At 39.8% G+C, this 23,679-nt stretch overlaps 29 non-coding genes across 29 annotated transcripts; 10 read left to right on the top strand and 19 right to left on the bottom strand.

Moving 5' to 3' along the window:
- Positions 1 to 530: 530 nt before the first annotated feature.
- Positions 531 to 640, bottom strand: TRNAL-CAA (transfer RNA leucine (anticodon CAA)). The gene is made up of 2 exons: positions 603 to 640; positions 531 to 576 (listed from the first exon to the last, which is right to left on the bottom strand). It is a non-coding gene; the product is annotated as a tRNA-Leu (tRNA).
- A 918-nt stretch (positions 641 to 1,558) lies between these two features.
- Positions 1,559 to 1,645, bottom strand: TRNAR-UCU (transfer RNA arginine (anticodon UCU)). The gene is given in 2 exon segments: positions 1,559 to 1,594; positions 1,609 to 1,645. It is a non-coding gene; the product is annotated as a tRNA-Arg (tRNA).
- A 247-nt stretch (positions 1,646 to 1,892) lies between these two features.
- TRNAR-UCG (transfer RNA arginine (anticodon UCG)) lies at positions 1,893 to 1,965 on the top strand. The gene has a single exon. It is a non-coding gene; the product is annotated as a tRNA-Arg (tRNA).
- Positions 1,966 to 2,732: 767 nt separating this feature from the next.
- TRNAL-CAA (transfer RNA leucine (anticodon CAA)) lies at positions 2,733 to 2,842 on the bottom strand. The gene is made up of 2 exons: positions 2,805 to 2,842; positions 2,733 to 2,778 (listed from the first exon to the last, which is right to left on the bottom strand). It is a non-coding gene; the product is annotated as a tRNA-Leu (tRNA).
- A 918-nt stretch (positions 2,843 to 3,760) lies between these two features.
- On the bottom strand, positions 3,761 to 3,847 carry TRNAR-UCU (transfer RNA arginine (anticodon UCU)). The gene is given in 2 exon segments: positions 3,761 to 3,796; positions 3,811 to 3,847. It is a non-coding gene; the product is annotated as a tRNA-Arg (tRNA).
- A 247-nt stretch (positions 3,848 to 4,094) lies between these two features.
- TRNAQ-UUG (transfer RNA glutamine (anticodon UUG)) lies at positions 4,095 to 4,167 on the top strand. Its single transcript has one exon. It is a non-coding gene; the product is annotated as a tRNA-Gln (tRNA).
- Positions 4,168 to 6,295: 2,128 nt separating this feature from the next.
- TRNAR-UCG (transfer RNA arginine (anticodon UCG)) lies at positions 6,296 to 6,368 on the top strand. The gene has a single exon. It is a non-coding gene; the product is annotated as a tRNA-Arg (tRNA).
- A 767-nt stretch (positions 6,369 to 7,135) lies between these two features.
- On the bottom strand, positions 7,136 to 7,245 carry TRNAL-CAA (transfer RNA leucine (anticodon CAA)). The gene is made up of 2 exons: positions 7,208 to 7,245; positions 7,136 to 7,181 (listed from the first exon to the last, which is right to left on the bottom strand). It is a non-coding gene; the product is annotated as a tRNA-Leu (tRNA).
- Positions 7,246 to 8,163: 918 nt separating this feature from the next.
- Positions 8,164 to 8,250, bottom strand: TRNAR-UCU (transfer RNA arginine (anticodon UCU)). Its single transcript is given in 2 exon segments — positions 8,164 to 8,199; positions 8,214 to 8,250. It is a non-coding gene; the product is annotated as a tRNA-Arg (tRNA).
- Positions 8,251 to 8,497: 247 nt separating this feature from the next.
- Positions 8,498 to 8,570, top strand: TRNAR-UCG (transfer RNA arginine (anticodon UCG)). The gene has a single exon. It is a non-coding gene; the product is annotated as a tRNA-Arg (tRNA).
- A 767-nt stretch (positions 8,571 to 9,337) lies between these two features.
- TRNAL-CAA (transfer RNA leucine (anticodon CAA)) lies at positions 9,338 to 9,447 on the bottom strand. Its single transcript has 2 exons — positions 9,410 to 9,447; positions 9,338 to 9,383 (listed from the first exon to the last, which is right to left on the bottom strand). It is a non-coding gene; the product is annotated as a tRNA-Leu (tRNA).
- Positions 9,448 to 10,365: 918 nt separating this feature from the next.
- TRNAR-UCU (transfer RNA arginine (anticodon UCU)) lies at positions 10,366 to 10,452 on the bottom strand. Its single transcript is given in 2 exon segments — positions 10,366 to 10,401; positions 10,416 to 10,452. It is a non-coding gene; the product is annotated as a tRNA-Arg (tRNA).
- Positions 10,453 to 10,699: 247 nt separating this feature from the next.
- Positions 10,700 to 10,772, top strand: TRNAR-UCG (transfer RNA arginine (anticodon UCG)). Its single transcript has one exon. It is a non-coding gene; the product is annotated as a tRNA-Arg (tRNA).
- Positions 10,773 to 11,539: 767 nt separating this feature from the next.
- Positions 11,540 to 11,649, bottom strand: TRNAL-CAA (transfer RNA leucine (anticodon CAA)). Its single transcript has 2 exons — positions 11,612 to 11,649; positions 11,540 to 11,585 (listed from the first exon to the last, which is right to left on the bottom strand). It is a non-coding gene; the product is annotated as a tRNA-Leu (tRNA).
- A 917-nt stretch (positions 11,650 to 12,566) lies between these two features.
- Positions 12,567 to 12,653, bottom strand: TRNAR-UCU (transfer RNA arginine (anticodon UCU)). Its single transcript is given in 2 exon segments — positions 12,567 to 12,602; positions 12,617 to 12,653. It is a non-coding gene; the product is annotated as a tRNA-Arg (tRNA).
- A 247-nt stretch (positions 12,654 to 12,900) lies between these two features.
- On the top strand, positions 12,901 to 12,973 carry TRNAR-UCG (transfer RNA arginine (anticodon UCG)). The gene has a single exon. It is a non-coding gene; the product is annotated as a tRNA-Arg (tRNA).
- A 767-nt stretch (positions 12,974 to 13,740) lies between these two features.
- TRNAL-CAA (transfer RNA leucine (anticodon CAA)) lies at positions 13,741 to 13,850 on the bottom strand. Its single transcript has 2 exons — positions 13,813 to 13,850; positions 13,741 to 13,786 (listed from the first exon to the last, which is right to left on the bottom strand). It is a non-coding gene; the product is annotated as a tRNA-Leu (tRNA).
- A 918-nt stretch (positions 13,851 to 14,768) lies between these two features.
- TRNAR-UCU (transfer RNA arginine (anticodon UCU)) lies at positions 14,769 to 14,855 on the bottom strand. The gene is given in 2 exon segments: positions 14,769 to 14,804; positions 14,819 to 14,855. It is a non-coding gene; the product is annotated as a tRNA-Arg (tRNA).
- A 247-nt stretch (positions 14,856 to 15,102) lies between these two features.
- Positions 15,103 to 15,175, top strand: TRNAR-UCG (transfer RNA arginine (anticodon UCG)). The gene has a single exon. It is a non-coding gene; the product is annotated as a tRNA-Arg (tRNA).
- Positions 15,176 to 15,942: 767 nt separating this feature from the next.
- TRNAL-CAA (transfer RNA leucine (anticodon CAA)) lies at positions 15,943 to 16,052 on the bottom strand. The gene is made up of 2 exons: positions 16,015 to 16,052; positions 15,943 to 15,988 (listed from the first exon to the last, which is right to left on the bottom strand). It is a non-coding gene; the product is annotated as a tRNA-Leu (tRNA).
- Positions 16,053 to 17,304: 1,252 nt separating this feature from the next.
- On the top strand, positions 17,305 to 17,377 carry TRNAR-UCG (transfer RNA arginine (anticodon UCG)). The gene has a single exon. It is a non-coding gene; the product is annotated as a tRNA-Arg (tRNA).
- Positions 17,378 to 18,144: 767 nt separating this feature from the next.
- Positions 18,145 to 18,254, bottom strand: TRNAL-CAA (transfer RNA leucine (anticodon CAA)). The gene is made up of 2 exons: positions 18,217 to 18,254; positions 18,145 to 18,190 (listed from the first exon to the last, which is right to left on the bottom strand). It is a non-coding gene; the product is annotated as a tRNA-Leu (tRNA).
- Positions 18,255 to 19,172: 918 nt separating this feature from the next.
- Positions 19,173 to 19,259, bottom strand: TRNAR-UCU (transfer RNA arginine (anticodon UCU)). Its single transcript is given in 2 exon segments — positions 19,173 to 19,208; positions 19,223 to 19,259. It is a non-coding gene; the product is annotated as a tRNA-Arg (tRNA).
- A 247-nt stretch (positions 19,260 to 19,506) lies between these two features.
- Positions 19,507 to 19,579, top strand: TRNAR-UCG (transfer RNA arginine (anticodon UCG)). Its single transcript has one exon. It is a non-coding gene; the product is annotated as a tRNA-Arg (tRNA).
- A 760-nt stretch (positions 19,580 to 20,339) lies between these two features.
- TRNAL-CAA (transfer RNA leucine (anticodon CAA)) lies at positions 20,340 to 20,449 on the bottom strand. Its single transcript has 2 exons — positions 20,412 to 20,449; positions 20,340 to 20,385 (listed from the first exon to the last, which is right to left on the bottom strand). It is a non-coding gene; the product is annotated as a tRNA-Leu (tRNA).
- Positions 20,450 to 21,367: 918 nt separating this feature from the next.
- TRNAR-UCU (transfer RNA arginine (anticodon UCU)) lies at positions 21,368 to 21,454 on the bottom strand. The gene is given in 2 exon segments: positions 21,368 to 21,403; positions 21,418 to 21,454. It is a non-coding gene; the product is annotated as a tRNA-Arg (tRNA).
- A 247-nt stretch (positions 21,455 to 21,701) lies between these two features.
- Positions 21,702 to 21,774, top strand: TRNAR-UCG (transfer RNA arginine (anticodon UCG)). The gene has a single exon. It is a non-coding gene; the product is annotated as a tRNA-Arg (tRNA).
- Positions 21,775 to 22,534: 760 nt separating this feature from the next.
- TRNAL-CAA (transfer RNA leucine (anticodon CAA)) lies at positions 22,535 to 22,644 on the bottom strand. Its single transcript has 2 exons — positions 22,607 to 22,644; positions 22,535 to 22,580 (listed from the first exon to the last, which is right to left on the bottom strand). It is a non-coding gene; the product is annotated as a tRNA-Leu (tRNA).
- A 918-nt stretch (positions 22,645 to 23,562) lies between these two features.
- TRNAR-UCU (transfer RNA arginine (anticodon UCU)) lies at positions 23,563 to 23,649 on the bottom strand. Its single transcript is given in 2 exon segments — positions 23,563 to 23,598; positions 23,613 to 23,649. It is a non-coding gene; the product is annotated as a tRNA-Arg (tRNA).
- Positions 23,650 to 23,679: the final 30 nt, after the last annotated feature.

Here is a 23,679-nt window from a genome sequence, read left to right as displayed (position 1 = left end):
GAGATTTGATTAAATCAAAGTTGTCTGCAATTTACTCTTTCAAAAACTTTGAACAAACGTAAATTCTTTTTCCAACTATTGTTATGAAGACTTTGGCTCAAAGCGGCTCCATAAGAGTCACAGGCACCCTTGATTTCCTGTTGTACACTTTCTTATCTCTTTCCCCCAAGAAATCTATGTGACAGCTATTGGAAAGTATCTACACCTGGGTCGTTATTTTCACCTCTTTCGGTATGTCTTCTCTGCGAAGTGCGGAATAAGACTCTTGTGTTTTGTCAAGACCTCGTGGCCTAATGGGTAAGGTGTCTGACTTTGGATGGGAAGATTGAGGATTTGAGTTGTCTTGAGGTTGCTGGTGGTTTAGATCCCCAGGTTACTGTTCTTTTGAGTCTAGAGATTGTACATTGCTGTCTTATGTTATGAAATCAATGTCTTCTGCAATGTACTCTTTCAACGCTTAAATTCAATCTTGGATTCTTTCTCAAAAAAATGTTGAATTAAACGAAGCTCAAAGCACAAAAGAAGATGACTGTCAGAAGTGGGATTTGAACCCACGCCTCCGCATGGCGACCAGAAGACCCTCACAGAGAGAAGATTGCATTCTTGAGTCTGGCGCCTTAGACCACTCGGCCATCCTGACAAGCTACAGCAGCTAAGAAAGAAGATATTTTTTTACATGGTTTCAAGGCAAGGGACTAGCTCGTAGGGGACCTTTTGCCATTGCATTGGTTTAAAGTGGCTTCATTAGAGTCACAGGGTAAGCAGACTTGAGATCCTGCATATGAAGGCTAAGATTTCACATGTGTTTTTTGATGTGCCATATGACCACCATACTTATCGCCCTCTGGGCATGCAGGGTTCTTCGACATATTGTGTGTTACCAACACCTTTAATGAAATCAAAGTTGATTGCGATGTACTGTTTCAAACACTTAAAGGCAAACTTTAATTCTTTCTCCAACTATTGTTATGAAGACTTTGGCTCCAAGTGGCTCCATAAGAGTCACAGGGCACCCTTGATTTTCTGTTGTACATTTCCTAATCTTTTTGCCCAAAGAAATCTATGTGATCATCCTTTGTATAATGTGCCACAGGGCCCACTACTGAAACACATTTCACACTAGAGTAAAATCTGTCAATTGTATTACAGACATTTTTCAGAGACAATTTGTGGATATTGCAACCTAAAACTAAACAAGCACATCAAATGCAGTCAACCACTGGAAAAAAAACACGATTCTAGTGGGACTCGAACCCACAACCTTTGAATATTGGCATTATTTTCGCATCAAAATTTTAATCTTACAAACGGAGCGCTAAACTGCTTTCCACACTTGTGTTAAATCGTTCTATTGTTTCAGATTACCATAATTTCTCACAGACAAATTGTGGATATTTGGAATTACAATTTAATCAGTCAATTAAAATCTGTCAGATTAAGATCTGTCAATTGTATTTCAGAAATTTTTCAGAGTGGATATTGCAATTTTTCCATGTGTGGATATTGCAACTTATAACTAAATAAGCACATCAAATGCAGTCAACCACTGGAAAAACCACGACTCTGGTGGGACTCGAACCCACAACCTTTGAATGCCTTGACAAGTGCTAGAAGTCCAATGCGCTATCCATTGCGCCACAGAGCCTACATATGCAAGACACGGACGTCATGAAACCACCTATCTGACTCACGCATAATCCTTCGTACATAGATGTTTCAAATGCATTAGTCGTTTCTGTGTCCTACGTTTGTCTGCATGTTCTTAATTAACATCAGTCAGAGGAAGGACAGTGGTCATAAAAAGCATATTGTGGCATGTGAAGTAAAGGAAATATAGTTATGTTTCTCTATGAGAAACGTATCCACACATTCTTTCGCAAACTTTGCATGCAGACCGCGTGGCCTAATGGATAAGGCGTCTGACTTCGGATCAGAAGATTGAGGGTTCGAGTCCCTTCGTGGTCGGAGATGCCGGAGGTTTGGTTTTGTTGTTCTTTAGAGTTCTTCCATATCAATGAATGTCAGGCAAGTGGAAACTAAGATTTCAACAGTTTCTTTCCATGTTACGTGTCACCCAAGATATTTAGTCCCTCTTGGTATGAAAGGCAGACATGTCAAAACTAAGATTTCAAGTGTTGATTGCCATATGATCATAACCATATCTTGGCCTACAAGGTACCTCTACGGATAGTGCGTTGTTGCGAGATTTGATTAAATCAAAGTTGTCTGCAATTTACTCTTTCAAAAACTTTGAACAAACGTAAATTCTTTTTCCAACTATTGTTATGAAGACTTTGGCTCAAAGCGGCTCCATAAGAGTCACAGGCACCCTTGATTTCCTGTTGTACACTTTCTTATCTCTTTCCCCCAAGAAATCTATGTGACAGCTATTGGAAAGTATCTACACCTGGGTCGTTATTTTCACCTCTTTCGGTATGTCTTCTCTGCGAAGTGCGGAATAAGACTCTTGCGTTTTGTCAAGACCTCGTGGCCTAATGGGTAAGGTGTCTGGCTTTGGATGGGAAGATTGAGGATTTGAGTTGTCTTGAGGTTGCTGGTGGTTTAGATCCCCAGGTTACTGTTCTTTTGAGTCTAGAGATTGTACATTGCTGTCTTATGTTATGAAATCAATGTCTTCTGCAATGTACTCTTTCAACGCTTAAATTCAATCTTGGATTCTTTCTCAAAAAAATGTTGAATTAAACGAAGCTCAAAGCACAAAAGAAGATGACTGTCAGAAGTGGGATTTGAACCCACGCCTCCGCATGGAGACCAGAAGACCCTCACAGAGAGAAGATTGCTTTCTTGAGTCTGGCGCCTTAGACCACTCAGCCATCCTGACAAGCTACAGCTGCTAAGAAAGAAGATATTTTTTTACATGGTTTCAAGGCAAGGGACTAGCTCGTAGGGGACCTTTTGCCATTGCATTGGTTTAAAGTGGCTTCATTAGAGTCACAGGGTAAGCAGACTTGAGATCCTGCATATGAAGGCTAAGATTTCACATGTGTTTTTTGATGTGCCATATGACCACCATACTTATCGCCCTCTGGGCATGCAGGGTTCTTCGACATATTGTGTGTTACCAACACCTTTAATGAAATCAAAGTTGATTGCGATGTACTGTTTCAAACACTTAAAGGCAAACTTTAATTCTTTCTCCAACTATTGTTATGAAGACTTTGGCTCCAAGTGGCTCCATAAGAGTCACAGGGCACCCTTGATTTTCTGTTGTACATTTCCTAATCTTTTTGCCCAAAGAAATCTATGTGATCATCCTTTGTATAATGTGCCACAGGGCCCACTACTGAAACACATTTCACACTAGAGTAAAATCTGTCAATTGTATTACAGACATTTTTCAGAGACAATTTGTGGATATTGCAACCTAAAACTAAACAAGCACATCAAATGCAGTCAACCACTGGAAAAAAAACACGATTCTAGTGGGACTCGAACCCACAACCTTTGAATATTGGCATTATTTTCGCATCAAAATTTTAATCTTACAAACGGAGCGCTAAACTGCTTTCCACACTTGTGTTAAATCGTTCTATTGTTTCAGATTACCATAATTTCTCACAGACAAATTGTGGATATTTGGAATTACAATTTAATCAGTCAATTAAAATCTGTCAGATTAAGATCTGTCAATTGTATTTCAGAAATTTTTCAGAGTGGATATTGCAATTTTTCCATGTGTGGATATTGCAACTTATAACTAAACAAGAACATCAAATGCAGTCAACCACTGGAAAAACCACGACTCTGTTGGGACTCGAACCCACAACCTTTGAATGCCTTGACAAGTGCTAGAAGTCCAATGCGCTATCCATTGCGCCACAGAGCCTACATATGCAAGATGCAGACGTCATGAAACCACCTATCTGACTCACGCATAATCCTTCGTACATAGATGTTTCAAATGCATTAGTCGTTTCTGTGTCCTACGTTTGTCTGCATGTTCTTAATTAACATCAGTCAGAGGAAGGACAGTGGTCATAAAAAGCATATTGTGGCATGTGAAGTAAAGGAAATATAGTTATGTTTCTCTATGAGAAACGTATCCACACATTCTTTCGCAAACTTTGCATGCAGACCGCGTGGCCTAATGGATAAGGCGTCTGACTTTGGATCAGAAGATTGAGGGTTCGAGTCCCTTCGTGGTCGGAGATGCCGGAGGTTTGGTTTTGTTGTTGTTTAGAGTTCTTCCATATCAATGAATGTCAGGCAAGTGGAAACTAAGATTTCAACAGTTTCTTTCCATGTTACGTGTCACCCAAGATATTTAGTCCCTCTTGGTATGAAAGGCAGACATGTCAAAACTAAGATTTCAAGTGTTGATTGCCATATGATCATAACCCTATCTTGGCCTACAAGGTACCTCTACGGATAGTGCGTTGTTGCGAGATTTGATTAAATCAAAGTTGTCTGCAATTTACTCTTTCAAAAACTTTGAACAAACGTAAATTCTTTTTCCAACTATTGTTATGAAGACTTTGGCTCAAAGCGGCTCCATAAGAGTCACAGGCACCCTTGATTTCCTGTTGTACACTTTCTTATCTCTTTCCCCCAAGAAATCTATGTGACAGCTATTGGAAAGTATCTACACCTGGGTCGTTATTTTCACCTCTTTCGGTATGTCTTCTCTGCGAAGTGCGGAATAAGACTCTTGTGTTTTGTCAAGACCTCGTGGCCTAATGGGTAAGGTGTCTGACTTTGGATGGGAAGATTGAGGATTTGAGTTGTCTTGAGGTTGCTGGTGGTTTAGATCCCCAGGTTACTGTTCTTTTGAGTCTAGAGATTGTACATTGCTGTCTTATGTTATGAAATCAATGTCTTCTGCAATGTACTCTTTCAACGCTTAAATTCAATCTTGGATTCTTTCTCAAAAAAATGTTGAATTAAACGAAGCTCAAAGCACAAAAGAAAATGACTGTCAGAATTGGGATTTGAACCCACGCCTCCGCATGGAGACCAGGAGACCCTCAAAGAGAGAAGATTGCATTCTTGAGTCTGGCGCCTTAGACCACTCGGCCATCCTGACAAGCTACAGCTGCTAAGAAAGAAGATATTTTTTTACATGGTTTCAAGGCAAGGGACTAGCTCGTAGGGGACCTTTTGCCATTGCATTGGTTTAAAGTGGCTTCATTAGAGTCACAGGGTAAGCAGACTTGAGATCCTGCATATGAAGGCTAAGATTTCACATGTGTTTTTTGATGTGCCATATGACCACCATACTTATCGCCCTCTGGGCATGCAGGGTTCTTCGACATATTGTGTGTTACCAACACCTTTAATGAAATCAAAGTTGATTGCGATGTACTGTTTCAAACACTTAAAGGCAAACTTTAATTCTTTCTCCAACTATTGTTATGAAGACTTTGGCTCCAAGTGGCTCCATAAGAGTCACAGGGCACCCTTGATTTTCTGTTGTACATTTCCTAATCTTTTTGCCCAAAGAAATCTATGTGATCATCCTTTGTATAATATGCCACAGGGCCCACTACTGAAACACATTTCACACTAGAGTAAAATCTGTCAATTGTATTACAGACATTTTTCAGAGACAATTTGTGGATATTGCAACCTAAAACTAAACAAGCACATCAAATGCAGTCAACCACTGGAAAAAAACACGATTCTAGTGGGACTCGAACCCACAACCTTTGAATATTGGCATTATTTTCGCATCAAAATTTTAATCTTACAAACGGAGCGCTAAACTGCTTTCCACACTTGTGTTAAATCGTTCTATTGTTTCAGATTACCATAATTTCTCACAGACAAATTGTGGATATTTGGAATTACAATTTAATCAGTCAATTAAAATCTGTCAGATTAAGATCTGTCAATTGTATTTCAGAAATTTTTCAGAGTGGATATTGCAATTTTTCCATGTGTGGATATTGCAACTTATAACTAAACAAGAACATCAAATGCAGTCAACCACTGGAAAAACCACGACTCTGGTGGGACTCAAACCCACAACTTTTGAATGCCTTGACAAGTGCTAGAAGTCCAATGTGCTATCCATTGCGCCACAGAGCCTACATATGCAAGAAGCAGACGTCATGAAACCACCTATCTGACTCACGCATAATCCTTCGTACATAGATGTTTCAAATGCATTAGTCGTTTCTGTGTCCTACGTTTGTCTGCATGTTCTTAATTAACATCAGTCAGAGGAAGGACAGGGGTCATAAAAAGCATATTGTGGCATGTGAAGTAAAGGAAATATAGTTATGTTTCTCTATGAGAAACGTATCCACACATTCTTTCGCAAACTTTGCATGCAGACCGCGTGGCCTAATGGATAAGGCGTCTGACTTCGGATCAGAAGATTGAGGGTTCGAGTCCCTTCGTGGTCGGAGATGCCGGAGGTTTGGTTTTGTTGTTCTTTAGAGTTCTTCCATATCAATGAATGTCAGGCAAGTGGAAACTAAGATTTCAACAGTTTCTTTCCATGTTACGTGTCACCCAAGATATTTAGTCCCTCTTGGTATGAAAGGCAGACATGTCAAAACTAAGATTTCAAGTGTTGATTGCCATATGATCATAACCCTATCTTGGCCTACAAGGTACCTCTACGGATAGTGCGTTGTTGCGAGATTTGATTAAATCAAAGTTGTCTGCAATTTACTCTTTCAAAAACTTTGAACAAACGTAAATTCTTTTTCCAACTATTGTTATGAAGACTTTGGCTCAAAGCGGCTCCATAAGAGTCACAGGCACCCTTGATTTCCTGTTGTACACTTTCTTATCTCTTTCCCCCAAGAAATCTATGTGACAGCTATTGGAAAGTATCTACACCTGGGTCGTTATTTTCACCTCTTTCGGTATGTCTTCTCTGCGAAGTGCGGAATAAGACTCTTGTGTTTTGTCAAGACCTCGTGGCCTAATGGGTAAGGTGTCTGACTTTGGATGGGAAGATTGAGGATTTGAGTTGTCTTGAGGTTGCTGGTGGTTTAGATCCCCAGGTTACTGTTCTTTTGAGTCTAGAGATTGTACATTGCTGTCTTATGTTATGAAATCAATGTCTTCTGCAATGTACTCTTTCAACGCTTAAATTCAATCTTGGATTCTTTCTCAAAAAATTGTTGAATTAAACGAAGCTCAAAGCACAAAAGAAGATGACTGTCAGAAGTGGGATTTGAACCCACACCTCCGCATGGAGACCAGAAGACTCTCACAGAGAGAAGATTGCATTCTTGAGTCTGGCGCCTTAGACCACTCGGCCATCCTGACAAGCTACAGCAGCTAAGAAAGAAGATATTTTTTTACATGGTTTCAAGGCAAGGGACTAGCTCGTAGGGGACCTTTTGCCATTGCATTGGTTTAAAGTGGCTTCATTAGAGTCACAGGGTAAGCAGACTTGAGATCCTGCATATGAAGGCTAAGATTTCACATGTGTTTTTTGATGTGCCATATGACCACCATACTTATCGCCCTCTGGGCATGCAGGGTTCTTCGACATATTGTGTGTTACCAACACCTTTAATGAAATCAAAGTTGATTGCGATGTACTGTTTCAAACACTTAAAGGCAAACTTTAATTCTTTCTCCAACTATTGTTATGAAGACTTTGGCTCCAAGTGGCTCCATAAGAGTCACAGGGCACCCTTGATTTTCTGTTGTACATTTCCTAATCTTTTTGCCCAAAGAAATCTATGTGATCATCCTTTGTATAATGTGCCACAGGGCCCACTACTGAAACACATTTCACACTAGAGTAAAATCTGTCAATTGTATTACAGACATTTTTCAGAGACAATTTGTGGATATTGCAACCTAAAACTAAACAAGCACATCAAATGCAGTCAACCACTGGAAAAAAAACACGATTCTAGTGGGACTCGAACCCACAACCTTTGAATATTGGCATTATTTTCGCATCAAAATTTTAATCTTACAAACGGAGCGCTAAACTGCTTTCCACACTTGTGTTAAATCGTTCTATTGTTTCAGATTACCATAATTTCTCACAGACAAATTGTGGATATTTGGAATTACAATTTAATCAGTCAATTAAAATCTGTCAGATTAAGATCTGTCAATTGTATTTCAGAAATTTTTCAGAGTGGATATTGCAATTTTTCCATGTGTGGATATTGCAACTTATAACTAAACAAGAACATCAAATGCAGTCAACCACTGGAAAAACCACGACTCTGGTGGGACTCAAACCCACAACTTTTGAATGCCTTGACAAGTGCTAGAAGTCCAATGCGCTATCCATTGCGCCACAGAGCCTACATATGCAAGAAGCAGACGTCATGAAACCACCTATCTGACTCACGCATAATCCTTCGTACATAGATGTTTCAAATGCATTAGTCGTTTCTGTGTCCTACGTTTGTCTGCATGTTCTTAATTAACATCAGTCAGAGGAAGGACAGGGGTCATAAAAAGCATATTGTGGCATGTGAAGTAAAGGAAATATAGTTATGTTTCTCTATGAGAAACGTATCCACACATTCTTTCGCAAACTTTGCATGCAGACCGCGTGGCCTAATGGATAAGGCGTCTGACTTCGGATCAGAAGATTGAGGGTTCGAGTCCCTTCGTGGTCGGAGATGCCGGAGGTTTGGTTTTGTTGTTCTTTAGAGTTCTTCCATATCAATGAATGTCAGGCAAGTGGAAACTAAGATTTCAACAGTTTCTTTCCATGTTACGTGTCACCCAAGATATTTAGTCCCTCTTGGTATGAAAGGCAGACATGTCAAAACTAAGATTTCAAGTGTTGATTGCCATATGATCATAACCCTATCTTGGCCTACAAGGTACCTCTACGGATAGTGCGTTGTTGCGAGATTTGATTAAATCAAAGTTGTCTGCAATTTACTCTTTCAAAAACTTTGAACAAACGTAAATTCTTTTTCCAACTATTGTTATGAAGACTTTGGCTCAAAGCGGCTCCATAAGAGTCACAGGCACCCTTGATTTCCTGTTGTACACTTTCTTATCTCTTTCCCCCAAGAAATCTATGTGACAGCTATTGGAAAGTATCTACACCTGGGTCGTTATTTTCACCTCTTTCGGTATGTCTTCTCTGCGAAGTGCGGAATAAGACTCTTGTGTTTTGTCAAGACCTCGTGGCCTAATGGGTAAGGTGTCTGACTTTGGATGGGAAGATTGAGGATTTGAGTTGTCTTGAGGTTGCTGGTGGTTTAGATCCCCAGGTTACTGTTCTTTTGAGTCTAGAGATTGTACATTGCTGTCTTATGTTATGAAATCAATGTCTTCTGCAATGTACTCTTTCAACGCTTAAATTCAATCTTGGATTCTTTCTCAAAAAAATGTTGAATTAAACGAAGCTCAAAGCACAAAAGAAGATGACTGTCAGAAGTGGGATTTGAACCCACACCTCCGCATGGAGACCAGAAGACCCTCACAGAGAGAAGATTGCATTCTTGAGTCTGGCGCCTTAGACCACTCGGCCATCCTGACAAGCTACAGCTGCTAAGAAAGAAGATATTTTTTTACATGGTTTCAAGGCAAGGGACTAGCTCGTAGGGGACCTTTTGCCATTGCATTGGTTTAAAGTGGCTTCATTAGAGTCACAGGGTAAGCAGACTTGAGATCCTGCATATGAAGGCTAAGATTTCACATGTGTTTTTTGATGTGCCATATGACCACCATACTTATCGCCCTCTGGGCATGCAGGGTTCTTCGACATATTGTGTGTTACCAACACCTTTAATGAAATCAAAGTTGATTGCGATGTACTGTTTCAAACACTTAAAGGCAAACTTTAATTCTTTCTCCAACTATTGTTATGAAGACTTTGGCTCCAAGTGGCTCCATAAGAGTCACAGGGCACCCTTGATTTTCTGTTGTACATTTCCTAATCTTTTTGCCCAAAGAAATCTATGTGATCATCCTTTGTATAATGTGCCACAGGGCCCACTACTGAAACACATTTCACACTAGAGTAAAATCTGTCAATTGTATTACAGACATTTTTCAGAGACAATTTGTGGATATTGCAACCTAAAACTAAACAAGCACATCAAATGCAGTCAACCACTGGAAAAAAAACACGATTCTAGTGGGACTCGAACCCACAACCTTTGAATATTGGCATTATTTTCGCATCAAAATTTTAATCTTACAAACGGAGCGCTAAACTGCTTTCCACACTTGTGTTAAATCGTTCTATTGTTTCAGATTACCATAATTTCTCACAGAGAAATTGTGGATATTTGGAATTACAATTTAATCAGTCAATTAAAATCTGTCAGATTAAGATCTGTCAATTGTATTTCAGAAATTTTTCAGAGTGGATATTGCAATTTTTCCATGTGTGGATATTGCAACTTATAACTAAATAAGCACATCAAATGCAGTCAACCACTGGAAAAACCACGACTCTGGTGGGACTCGAACCCACAACCTTTGAATGCCTTGACAAGTGCTAGAAGTCCAATGCGCTATCCATTGCGCCACAGAGCCTACATATGCAAAACGCGGACGTCATGAAACCACCTATCTGACTCACGCATAATCCTTCGTACATAGATGTTTCAAATGCATTAGTCGTTTCTGTGTCCTACGTTTGTCTGCATGTTCTTAATTAACATCAGTCAGAGGAAGGACAGTGGTCATAAAAAGCATATTGTGGCATGTGAAGTAAAGGAAATATAGTTATGTTTCTCTATGAGAAACGTATCCACACATTCTTTCGCAAACTTTGCATGCAGACCGCGTGGCCTAATGGATAAGGCGTCTGACTTCGGATCAGAAGATTGAGGGTTCGAGTCCCTTCGTGGTCGGAGATGCCGGAGGTTTGGTTTTGTTGTTCTTTAGAGTTCTTCCATATCAATGAATGTCAGGCAAGTGGAAACTAAGATTTCAACAGTTTCTTTCCATGTTACGTGTCACCCAAGATATTTAGTCCCTCTTGGTATGAAAGGCAGACATGTCAAAACTAAGATTTCAAGTGTTGATTGCCATATGATCATAACCATATCTTGGCCTACAAGGTACCTCTACGGATAGTGCGTTGTTGCGAGATTTGATTAAATCAAAGTTGTCTGCAATTTACTCTTTCAAAAACTTTGAACAAACGTAAATTCTTTTTCCAACTATTGTTATGAAGACTTTGGCTCAAAGCGGCTCCATAAGAGTCACAGGCACCCTTGATTTCCTGTTGTACACTTTCTTATCTCTTTCCCCCAAGAAATCTATGTGACAGCTATTGGAAAGTATCTACACCTGGGTCGTTATTTTCACCTCTTTCGGTATGTCTTCTCTGCGAAGTGCGGAATAAGACTCTTGCGTTTTGTCAAGACCTCGTGGCCTAATGGGTAAGGTGTCTGGCTTTGGATGGGAAGATTGAGGATTTGAGTTGTCTTGAGGTTGCTGGTGGTTTAGATCCCCAGGTTACTGTTCTTTTGAGTCTAGAGATTGTACATTGCTGTCTTATGTTATGAAATCAATGTCTTCTGCAATGTACTCTTTCAACGCTTAAATTCAATCTTGGATTCTTTCTCAAAAAAATGTTGAATTAAACGAAGCTCAAAGCACAAAAGAAGATGACTGTCAGAAGTGGGATTTGAACCCACGCCTCCGCATGGAGACCAGAAGACCCTCACTGAGAGAAGATTGCATTCTTGAGTCTGGCGCCTTAGACCACTCGGCCATCCTGACAAGCTACAGCAGCTAAGAAAGAAGATATTTTTTTACATGGTTTCAAGGCAAGGGACTAGCTCGTAGGGGACCTTTTGCCATTGCATTGGTTTAAAGTGGCTTCATTAGAGTCACAGGGTAAGCAGACTTGAGATCCTGCATATGAAGGCTAAGATTTCACATGTGTTTTTTGATGTGCCATATGACCACCATACTTATCGCCCTCTGGGCATGCAGGGTTCTTCGACATATTGTGTGTTACCAACACCTTTAATGAAATCAAAGTTGATTGCGATGTACTGTTTCAAACACTTAAAGGCAAACTTTAATTCTTTCTCCAACTATTGTTATGAAGACTTTGGCTCCAAGTGGCTCCATAAGAGTCACAGGGCACCCTTGATTTTCTGTTGTACATTTCCTAATCTTTTTGCCCAAAGAAATCTATGTGATCATCCTTTGTATAATGTGCCACAGGGCCCACTACTGAAACACATTTCACACTAGAGTAAAATCTGTCAATTGTATTACAGACATTTTTCAGAGACAATTTGTGGATATTGCAACCTAAAACTAAACAAGCACATCAAATGCAGTCAACCACTGGAAAAAAACACGATTCTAGTGGGACTCGAACCCACAACCTTTGAATATTGGCATTATTTTCGCATCAAAATTTTAATCTTACAAACGGAGCGCTAAACTGCTTTCCACACTTGTGTTAAATCGTTCTATTGTTTCAGATTACCATAATTTCTCACAGACAAATTGTGGATATTTGGAATTACAATTTAATCAGTCAATTAAAATCTGTCAGATTAAGATCTGTCAATTGTATTTCAGAAATTTTTCAGAGTGGATATTGCAATTTTTCCATGTGTGGATATTGCAACTTATAACTAAACAAGAACATCAAATGCAGTCAACCACTGGAAAAACCACGACTTTGGTGGGACTCGAACCCACAACCTTTGAATGCCTTGACAAGTGCTAGAAGTCCAATGCGCTATCCATTGCGCCACAGAGCCTACATATGCAAGATGCAGACGTCATGAAACCACCTATCTGACTCACGCATAATCCTTCGTACATAGATGTTTCAAATGCATTAGTCGTTTCTGTGTCCTACGTTTGTCTGCATGTTCTTAATTAACATCAGTCAGAGGAAGGACAGTGGTCATAAAAAGCATATTGTGGCATGTGAAGTAAAGGAAATATAGTTATGTTTCTCTATGAGAAACGTATCCACACATTCTTTCGCAAACTTTGCATGCAGACCGCGTGGCCTAATGGATAAGGCGTCTGACTTCGGATCAGAAGATTGAGGGTTCGAGTCCCTTCGTGGTCGGAGATGCCGGAGGTTTGGTTTTGTTGTTCTTTAGAGTTCTTCCATATCAATGAATGTCAGGCAAGTGGAAACTAAGATTTCAACAGTTTCTTTCCATGTTACGTGTCACCCAAGATATTTAGTCCCTCTTGGTATGAAAGGCAGACATGTCAAAACTAAGATTTCAAGTGTTGATTGCCATATGATCATAACCCTATCTTGGCCTACAAGGTACCTCTACGGATAGTGCGTTGTTGCGAGATTTGATTAAATCAAAGTTGTCTGCAATTTACTCTTTCAAAAACTTTGAACAAACGTAAATTCTTTTTCCAACTATTGTTATGAAGACTTTGGCTCAAAGCGGCTCCATAAGAGTCACAGGCACCCTTGATTTCCTGTTGTACACTTTCTTATCTCTTTCCCCCAAGAAATCTATGTGACAGCTATTGGAAAGTATCTACACCTGGGTCGTTATTTTCACCTCTTTCGGTATGTCTTCTCTGCGAAGTGCGGAATAAGACTCTTGTGTTTTGTCAAGACCTCGTGGCCTAATGGGTAAGGTGTCTGACTTTAGATGGGAGGATTGAGGATTTGAGTTGTCTTGAGGTTGCTGGTGGTTTAGATCCCCAGGTTACTGTTCTTTTGAGTCTAGAGATTGTACATTGCTGTCTTATGTTATGAAATCAATGTCTTCTGCAATGTACTCTTTCAACGCTTAAATTCAATCTTGGATTCTTTCTCAAAAAAATGTTGAATTAAACGAAGCTCAAAGCACAAAAGAAGATTACTGTCAGAAGTAGGATTTGAACCCACGCCTCCGCATGAAGACCAGAAGACCCTCATAGAGAGAAGATTGCATTCTTGAGTCTGGCGCCTTAGACCACTCGGCCATCCTGACAAGCTACAGCTGCTAAGAAAGAAGATATTTTTTTACATGGTTTCAAGGCAAGGGACTAGCTCGTAGGGGACCTTTTGCCATTGCATTGGTTTAAAGTGGCTTCATTAGAGTCACAGGGTAAGCAGACTTGAGATCCTGCATATGAAGGCTAAGATTTCACATGTGTTTTTTGATGTGCCATATGACCACCATACTTATCGCCCTCTGGGCATGCAGGGTTCTTCGACATATTGTGTGTTACCAACACCTTTAATGAAATCAAAGTTGATTGCGATGTACTGTTTCAAACACTTAAAGGCAAACTTTAATTCTTTCTCCAACTATTGTTATGAAGACTTTGGCTCCAAGTGGCTCCATAAGAGTCACAGGGCACCCTTGATTTTCTGTTGTACATTTCCTAATCTTTTTGCCCAAAGAAATCTATGTGATCATCCTTTGTATAATGTGCCACAGGGCCCACTACTGAAACACATTTCACACTAGAGTAAAATCTGTCAATTGTATTACAGACATTTTTCAGAGACAATTTGTGGATATTGCAACCTAAAACTAAACAAGCACATCAAATGCAGTCAACCACTGGAAAAAAAACACGATTCTAGTGGGACTCGAACCCACAACCTTTGAATATTGGCATTATTTTCGCATCAAAATTTTAATCTTACAAACGGAGCGCTAAACTGCTTTCCACACTTGTGTTAAATCATTCTATTGTTTCAGATTACCATAATTTCTCACAGACAAATTGTGGATATTTGGAATTACAATTTAATCAGTCAATTAAAATCTGTCAGATTAAGATCTGTCAATTGTATTTCAGAAATTTTTCAGAGTGGATATTGCAATTTTTCCATGTGTGGATATTGCAACTTATAACTAAACAAGAACATCAAATGCAGTCAACCACTGGAAAAACCACGACTCTGGTGGGACTCGAACCCACAACCTTTGAATGCCTTGACAAGTGCTAGAAGTCCAATGCGCTATCCATTGCGCCACAGAGCCTACATATGCAAGACGCAGACGTCATGAAACCACCTATCTGACTCACGCATAATCCTTCGTACATAGATGTTTCAAATGCATTAGTCGTTTCTGTGTCCTACGTTTGTCTGCATGTTCTTAATTAACATCAGTCAGAGGAAGGACAGTGGTCATAAAAAGCATATTGTGGCATGTGAAGTAAAGGAAATATAGTTATGTTTCTCTATGAGAAACGTATCCACACATTCTTTCGCAAACTTTGCATGCAGACCGCGTGGCCTAATGGATAAGGCGTCTGACTTCGGATCAGAAGATTGAGGGTTCGAGTCCCTTCGTGGTCGGAGATGCCGGAGGTTTGGTTTTGTTGTTCTTTAGAGTTCTTCCATATCAATGAATGTCAGGCAAGTGGAAACTAAGATTTCAACAGTTTCTTTCCATGTTACGTGTCACCCAAGATATTTAGTCCCTCTTGGTATGAAAGGCAGACATGTCAAAACTAAGATTTCAAGTGTTGATTGCCATATGATCATAACCCTATCTTGGCCTACAAGGTACCTCTACGGATAGTGCGTTGTTGCGAGATTTGATTAAATCAAAGTTGTCTGCAATTTACTCTTTCAAAAACTTTGAACAAACGTAAATTCTTTTTCCAACTATTGTTATGAAGACTTTGGCTCAAAGCGGCTCCATAAGAGTCACAGGCACCCTTGATTTCCTGTTGTACACTTTCTTATCTCTTTCCCCCAAGAAATCTATGTGACAGCTATTGGAAAGTATCTACACCTGGGTCGTTATTTTCACCTCTTTCGGTATGTCTTCTCTGCGAAGTGCGGAATAAGACTCTTGTGTTTTGTCAAGACCTCGTGGCCTAATGGGTAAGGTGTCTGACTTTGGATGGGAGGATTGAGGATTTGAGTTGTCTTGAGGTTGCTGGTGGTTTAGATCCCCAGGTTACTGTTCTTTTGAGTCTAGAGATTGTACATTGCTGTCTTATGTTATGAAATCAATGTCTTCTGCAATGTACTCTTTCAACGCTTAAATTCAATCTTGGATTCTTTCTCAAAAAAATGTTGAATTAAACGAAGCTCAAAGCACAAAAGAAGATTACTGTCAGAAGTTGGATTTGAACCCACGCCTCCGCATGGAGACCAGAAGACTCTCACAGAGAGAAGATTACATTCTTGAGTCTGGTGCCTTAGACCACTCGGCCATCCTGACAAGCTACAGCTGCTAAGAAAGAAGATATTTTTTTACATGGTTTCAAGGCAAGGGACTAGCTCGTAGGGGACCTTTTGCCATTGCATTGGTTTAAAGTGGCTTCATTAGAGTCACAGGGTAAGCAGACTTGAGATCCTGCATATGAAGGCTAAGATTTCACATGTGTTTTTTGATGTGCCATATGACCACCATACTTATCGCCCTCTGGGCATGCAGGGTTCTTCGACATATTGTGTGTTACCAACACCTTTAATGAAATCAAAGTTGATTGCGATGTACTGTTTCAAACACTTAAAGGCAAACTTTAATTCTTTCTCCAACTATTGTTATGAAGACTTTGGCTCCAAGTGGCTCCATAAGAGTCACAGGGCACCCTTGATTTTCTGTTGTACATTTCCTAATCTTTTTGCCCAAAGAAATCTATGTGATCATCCTTTGTATAATGTGCCACAGGGCCCACTACTGAAACACATTTCACACTAGAGTAAAATCTGTCAATTGTATTACAGACATTTTTCAGAGACAATTTGTGGATATTGCAACCTAAAACTAAACAAGCACATCAAATGCAGTCAACCACTGGAAAAAAAACACGATTCTAGTGGGACTCGAACCCACAACCTTTGAATATTGGCATTATTTTCGCATCAAAATTTTAATCTTACAAACGGAGCGCTAAACTGCTTTCCACACTTGTGTTAAATCGTTCTATTGTTTCAGATTACCATAATTTCTCACAGACAAATTGTGGATATTTGGAATTACAATTTAATCAGTCAATTAAAATCTGTCAGATTAAGATCTGTCAATTGTATTTCAGAAATTTTTCAGAGTGGATATTGCAATTTTTCCATGTGTGGATATTGCAACTTATAACTAAACAAGAACATCAAATGCAGTCAACCACTGGAAAAACCACGACTCTGGTGGGACTAGAACCCACAACCTTTGAATGCCTTGACAAGTGCTAGAAGTCCAATGTGCTATCCATTGCGCCACAGAGCCTACATATGCAAGACGCAGACGTCATGAAACCACCTATCTGACTCACGCATAATCCTTCGTACATAGATGTTTCAAATGCATTAGTCGTTTCTGTGTCCTACGTTTGTCTGCATGTTCTTAATTAACATCAGTCAGAGGAAGGACAGTGGTCATAAAAAGCATATTGTGGCATGTGAAGTAAAGGAAATATAGTTATGTTTCTCTATGAGAAACGTATCCACACATTCTTTCGCAAACTTTGCATGCAGACCGCGTGGCCTAATGGATAAGGCGTCTGACTTCGGATCAGAAGATTGAGGGTTCGAGTCCCTTTGTGGTCGCAGATGCCGGAGGTTTGGTTTTGTTGTTCTTTAGAGTTCTTCCATATCAATGAATGTCAGGCAAGTGGAAACTAAGATTTCAACAGTTTCTTTCCATGTTACGTGTCACCCAAGATATTTAGTCCCTCTTGGTATGAAAGGCAGACATGTCAAAACTAAGATTTCAAGTGTTGATTGCCATATGATCATAACCCTATCTTGGCCTACAAGGTACCTCTACGGATAGTGCGTTGTTGCGAGATTTGATTAAATCAAAGTTGTCTGCAATTTACTCTTTCAAAAACTTTGAACAAACGTAAATTCTTTTTCCAACTATTGTTATGAAGACTTTGGCTCAAAGCGGCTCCATAAGAGTCACAGGCACCCTTGATTTCCTGTTGTACACTTTCTTATCTCTTTCCCCCAAGAAATCTATGTGACAGCTATTGGAAAGTATCTACACATGGGTCGTTATTTTCACCTCTTTCGGTATGTCTTCTCTGCGAAGTGCGGAATAAGACTCTTGTGTTTTGTCAAGACCTCGTGGCCTAATGGGTAAGGTGTCTGACTTTGGATGGGAAGATTGAGGATTTGAGTTGTCTTGAGTTTGCTGGTGGTTTAGATCCCCAGGTTACTGTTCTTTTGAGTCTAGAGATTGTACATTGCTGTCTTATGTTATGAAATCAATGTCTTCTGCAATGTACTCTTTCAACGCTTAAATTCAATCTTGGATTCTTTCTCAAAAAATTGTTGAATTAAACGAAGCTCAAAGCACAAAAGAAGATGACTGTCAGAAGTGGGATTTGAACCCACGCCTCCGCATGGAGACCAGAAGACCCTCACAGAGAGAAGATTGCATTCTTGAGTCTGGCGCCTTAGACCACTCGGCCATCCTGACAAGCTACAGCAGCTAAGAAAGAAGATATTTTTTTACATGGTTTCAAGGCAAGGGACTAGCTCGTAGGGGACCTTTTGCCATTGCATTGGTTTAAAGTGGCTTCATTAGAGTCACAGGGTAAGCAGACTTGAGATCCTGCATATGAAGGCTAAGATTTCACATGTGTTTTTTGATGTGCCATATGACCACCATACTTATCGCCCTCTGGGCATGCAGGGTTCTTCGACATATTGTGTGTTACCAACACCTTTAATGAAATCAAAGTTGATTGCGATGTACTGTTTCAAACACTTAAAGGCAAACTTTAATTCTTTCTCCAACTATTGTTATGAAGACTTTGGCTCCAAGTGGCTCCATAAGAGTCACAGGGCACCCTTGATTTTCTGTTGTACATTTCCTAATCTTTTTGCCCAAAGAAATCTATGTGATCATCCTTTGTATAATGTGCCACAGGGCCCACTACTGAAACACATTTCACACTAGAGTAAAATCTGTCAATTGTATTACAGACATTTTTCAGAGACAATTTGTGGATATTGCAACCTAAAACTAAACAAGCACATCAAATGCAGTCAACCACTGGAAAAAAAACACGATTCTAGTGGGACTCGAACCCACAACCTTTGAATATTGGCATTATTTTCGCATCAAAATTTTAATCTTACAAACGGAGCGCTAAACTGCTTTCCACACTTGTGTTAAATCGTTCGATTGTTTCTGATTACCATAATTTCTCACAGACAAATTGTGGATATTTGGAATTACAATTTAATCAGTCAATTAAAATCTGTCAGATTAAGATCTGTCAATTGTATTTCAGAAATTTTTCAGAGTGGATATTGCAATTTTTCCATGTGTGGATATTGCAACTTATAACTAAACAAGAACATCAAATGCAGTCAACCACTGGAAAAACCACGACTCTGGTGGGACTCGAACCCACAACCTTTGAATGCCTTGACAAGTGCTAGAAGTCCAATGCGCTATCCATTGCGCCACAGAGCCTACATATGCAAGACGCAGACGTCATGAAACCACCTATCTGACTCACGCATAATCCTTCGTACATAGATGTTTCAAATGCATTAGTCGTTTCTGTGTCCTACGTTTGTCTGCATGTTCTTAATTAACATCAGTCAGAGGAAGGACAGTGGTCATAAAAAGCATATTGTGGCATGTGAAGTAAAGGAAATATAGTTATGTTTCTCTATGAGAAACGTATCCACACATTCTTTCGCAAACTTTGCATGCAGACTGCGTGGCCTAATGGATAAGGCGTCTGACTTCGGATCAGAAGATTGAGGGTTCGAGTCCCTTCGTGGTCGGAGATGCCGGAGGTTTGGTTTTGTTGTTCTTTAGAGTTCTTCCATATCAATGAATGTCAGGCAAGTGGAAACTAAGATTTCAACAGTTTCTTTCCATGTTACGTGTCACCCAAGATATTTAGTCCCTCTTGGTATGAAAGGCAGACATGTCAAAACTAAGATTTCAAGTGTTGATTGCCATATGATCATAACCCTATCTTGGCCTACAAGGTACCTCTACGGATAGTGCGTTGTTGCGAGATTTGATTAAATCAAAGTTGTCTGCAATTTACTCTTTCAAAAACTTTGAACAAACGTAAATTCTTTTTCCAACTATTGTTATGAAGACTTTGGCTCAAAGCGGCTCCATAAGAGTCACAGGCACCCTTGATTTCCTGTTGTACACTTTCTTATCTCTTTCCCCCAAGAAATCTATGTGACAGCTATTGGAAAGTATCTACACCTGGGTCGTTATTTTCACCTCTTTCGGTATGTCTTCTCTGCGAAGTGCGGAATAAGACTCTTGTGTTTTGTCAAGACCTCGTGGCCTAATGGGTAAGGTGTCTGACTTTGGATGTGGGGATTGAGGATTTGCGTTGTCTTGAGGTTGCTGGTGGTTTAGATCCCCAGGTTACTGTTCTTTTGAGTCTAGAGATTGTACATTGCTGTCTTATGTTATGAAATCAATGTCTTCTGCAATGTACTCTTTCAACGCTTAAATTCAATCTTGGATTCTTTCTCAAAAAAATGTTGAATTAAACGAAGCTCAAAAGAAGATGACTGTCAGAAGTGGGATTTGAACCCACGCCTCCGCATGGAGACCAGAAGACCCTCACAGAGAGAAGATTGCATTGTTGAGTCTGGTGCCTTAGACCACTCGGCCATCCTGACAAGCTACAGCTGCTAAGATAGAAGACATTTTTTTACATGGTTTCAAGGCAAGGGACTAGCTCGTAGGGGACCTTTTGCCATTGCATTGGTTTAAAGTGGCTTCATTAGAGTCACAGGGTAAGCAGACTTGAGATCCTGCATATGAAGGCTAAGATTTCACATGTGTTTTTTGATGTGCCATATGACCACCATACTTATCGCCCTCTGGGCATGCAGGGTTCTTCGACATATTGTGTGTTACCAACACCTTTAATGAAATCAAAGTTGATTGCGATGTACTGTTTCAAACACTTAAAGGCAAACTTTAATTCTTTCTCCAACTATTGTTATGAAGACTTTGGCTCCAAGTGGCTCCATAAGAGTCACAGGGCACCCTTGATTTTCTGTTGTACATTTCCTAATCTTTTTGCCCAAAGAAATCTATGTGATCATCCTTTGTATAATGTGCCACAGGGCCCACTACTGAAACACATTTCACACTAGAGTAAAATCTGTCAATTGTATTACAGACATTTTTCAGAGACAATTTGTGGATATTGCAACCTAAAACTAAACAAGCACATCAAATGCAGTCAACCACTGGAAAAAAAACACGATTCTAGTGGGACTCGAACCCACAACCTTTGAATATTGGCATTATTTTCGCATCAAAATTTTAATCTTACAAACGGAGCGCTAAACTGCTTTCCACACTTGTGTTAAATCGTTCTATTGTTTCAGATTACCATAATTTCTCACAGACAAATTGTGGATATTTGGAATTACAATTTAATCAGTCAATTAAAATCTGTCAGATTAAGATCTGTCAATTGTATTTCAGAAATTTTTCAGAGTGGATATTGCAATTTTTCCATGTGTGGATATTGCAACTTATAACTAAACAAGAACATCAAATGCAGTCAACCACTGGAAAAACCACGACTCTGGTGGGACTCAAACCCACAACTTTTGAATGCCGTGACAAGTGCTAGAAGTCCAATGCGCTATCCATTGCGCCACAGAGCCTACATATGCAAGAAGCAGACGTCATGAAACCACCTATCTGACTCACGCATAATCCTTCGTACATAGATGTTTCAAATGCATTAGTCGTTTCTGTGTCCTACGTTTGTCTGCATGTTCTTAATTAACATCAGTCAGAGGAAGGACAGGGGTCATAAAAAGCATATTGTGGCATGTGAAGTAAAGGAAATATAGTTATGTTTCTCTATGAGAAACGTATCCACACATTCTTTTGCAAACTTTGCATGCAGACCACGTGGCCTAATGGATAAGGCGTCTGACTTCGGATCAGAAGATTGAGGGTTCGAGTCCCTTCGTGGTCGGAGATGCCGCAGGTTTGGTTTTGTTGTTCTTTAGAGTTCTTCCATATCAATGAATGTCAGGCAAGTGGAAACTAAGATTTCAACAGTTTCTTTCCATGTTACGTGTCACCCAAGATATTTAGTCCCTCTTGGTATGAAAGGCAGACATGTCAAAACTAAGATTTCAAGTGTTGATTGCCATATGATCATAACCCTATCTTGGCCTACAAGGTACCTCTACGGATAGTGCGTTGTTGCGAGATTTGATTAAATCAAAGTTGTCTACAATTTACTCTTTCAAAAACTTTGAACAAACGTAAATTCTTTTTCCAACTATTGTTATGAAGACTTTGGCTCAAAGCGGCTCCATAAGAGTCACAGGCACCCTTGATTTCCTGTTGTACACTTTCTTATCTCTTTCCCCCAAGAAATCTATGTGACAGCTATTGGAAAGTATCTACACCTGGGTCGTTATTTTCACCTCTTTCGGTATGTCTTCTCTGCGAAGTGCGGAATAAGACTCTTGTGTTTTGTCAAGACCTCGTGGCCTAATGGGTAAGGTGTCTGACTTTGGATGGGGGGATTGAGGATTTGCGTTGTCTTGAGGTTGCTGGTGGTTTAGATCCCCAGGTTACTGTTCTTTTGAGTCTAGAGATTGTACATTGCTGTCTTATGTTATGAAATCAATGTCTTCTGCAATGTACTCTTTCAACGCTTAAATTCAATCTTGGATTCTTTCTCAAAAAAATGTTGAATTAAACGAAGCTCAAAAGAAGATGACTGTCAGAAGTGGGATTTGAACCCACGCCTCCGCATGGAGACCAGAAGACCCTCACAGAGAGAAGATTGCATTCTTGAGTCTGGCGCCTTAGACCACTCGGCCACCCTGACAAGCTACAGCTGCTAAGAAAGAAGATATTTTTTTACATGGTTTCAAGGCAAGGGACTAGCTCGTAGGGGACCTTTTGCCATTGCATTGGTTTAAAGTGGCTTCATTAGAGTCACAGGGTAAGCAGACTTGAGATCCTGCATATGAAGGCTAAGATTTCACATGTGTTTTTTGATGTGCCATATGACCACCATACTTATCGCCCTCTGGGCATGCAGGGTTCTTCGACATATTGTGTGTTACCAACACCTTTAATGAAATCAAAGTTGATTGCGATGTACTGTTTCAAACACTTAAAGGCAAACTTTAATTCTTTCTCCAACTATTGTTATGAAGACTTTGGCTCCAAGTGGCTCCATAAGAGTCACAGGGCACCCTTGATTTTCTGTTGTACATTTCCTAATCTTTTTGCCCAAAGAAATCTATGTGATCATCCTTTGTATAATGTGCCACAGGGCCCACTACTGAAACACATTTCACACTAGAGTAAAATCTGTCAATTGTATTACAGACATTTTTCAGAGACAATTTGTGGATATTGCAACCTAAAACTAAACAAGCACATCAAATGCAGTCAACCACTGGAAAAAAAACACGATTCTAGTGGGACTCGAACCCACAACCTTTGAATATTGGCATTATTTTCGCATCAAAATTTTAATCTTACAAACGGAGCGCTAAACTGCTTTCCACACTTGTGTTAAATCGTTCTATTGTTTCAGATTACCATAATTTCTCACAGACAAATTGTGGATATTTGGAATTACAATTTAATCAGTCAATTAAAATCTGTCAGATTAAGATCTGTCAATTGTATTTCAGAAATTTTTCAGAGTGGATATTGCAATTTTTCCATGTGTGGATATTGCAACTTATAACTAAACAAGAACATCAAATGCAGTCAACCACTGGAAAAACCACGACTCTGGTGGGACTCAAACCCACAACTTTTGAATGCCTTAACAAGTGCTAGAAGTCCAATGCGCTATCCATTGCGCCACAGAGCCTACATATGCAAGGAGCAGACGTCATGAAAC

Source organism: Spea bombifrons, chromosome 5, assembly GCF_027358695.1.
Source record: "Spea bombifrons isolate aSpeBom1 chromosome 5, aSpeBom1.2.pri, whole genome shotgun sequence".
Taxonomy (NCBI): Eukaryota; Metazoa; Chordata; class Amphibia; order Anura; family Pelobatidae; genus Spea; species Spea bombifrons.
Note: the sequence above shows the minus strand (reverse complement) of the source record. Positions and strands in the feature narration are given on the sequence as shown.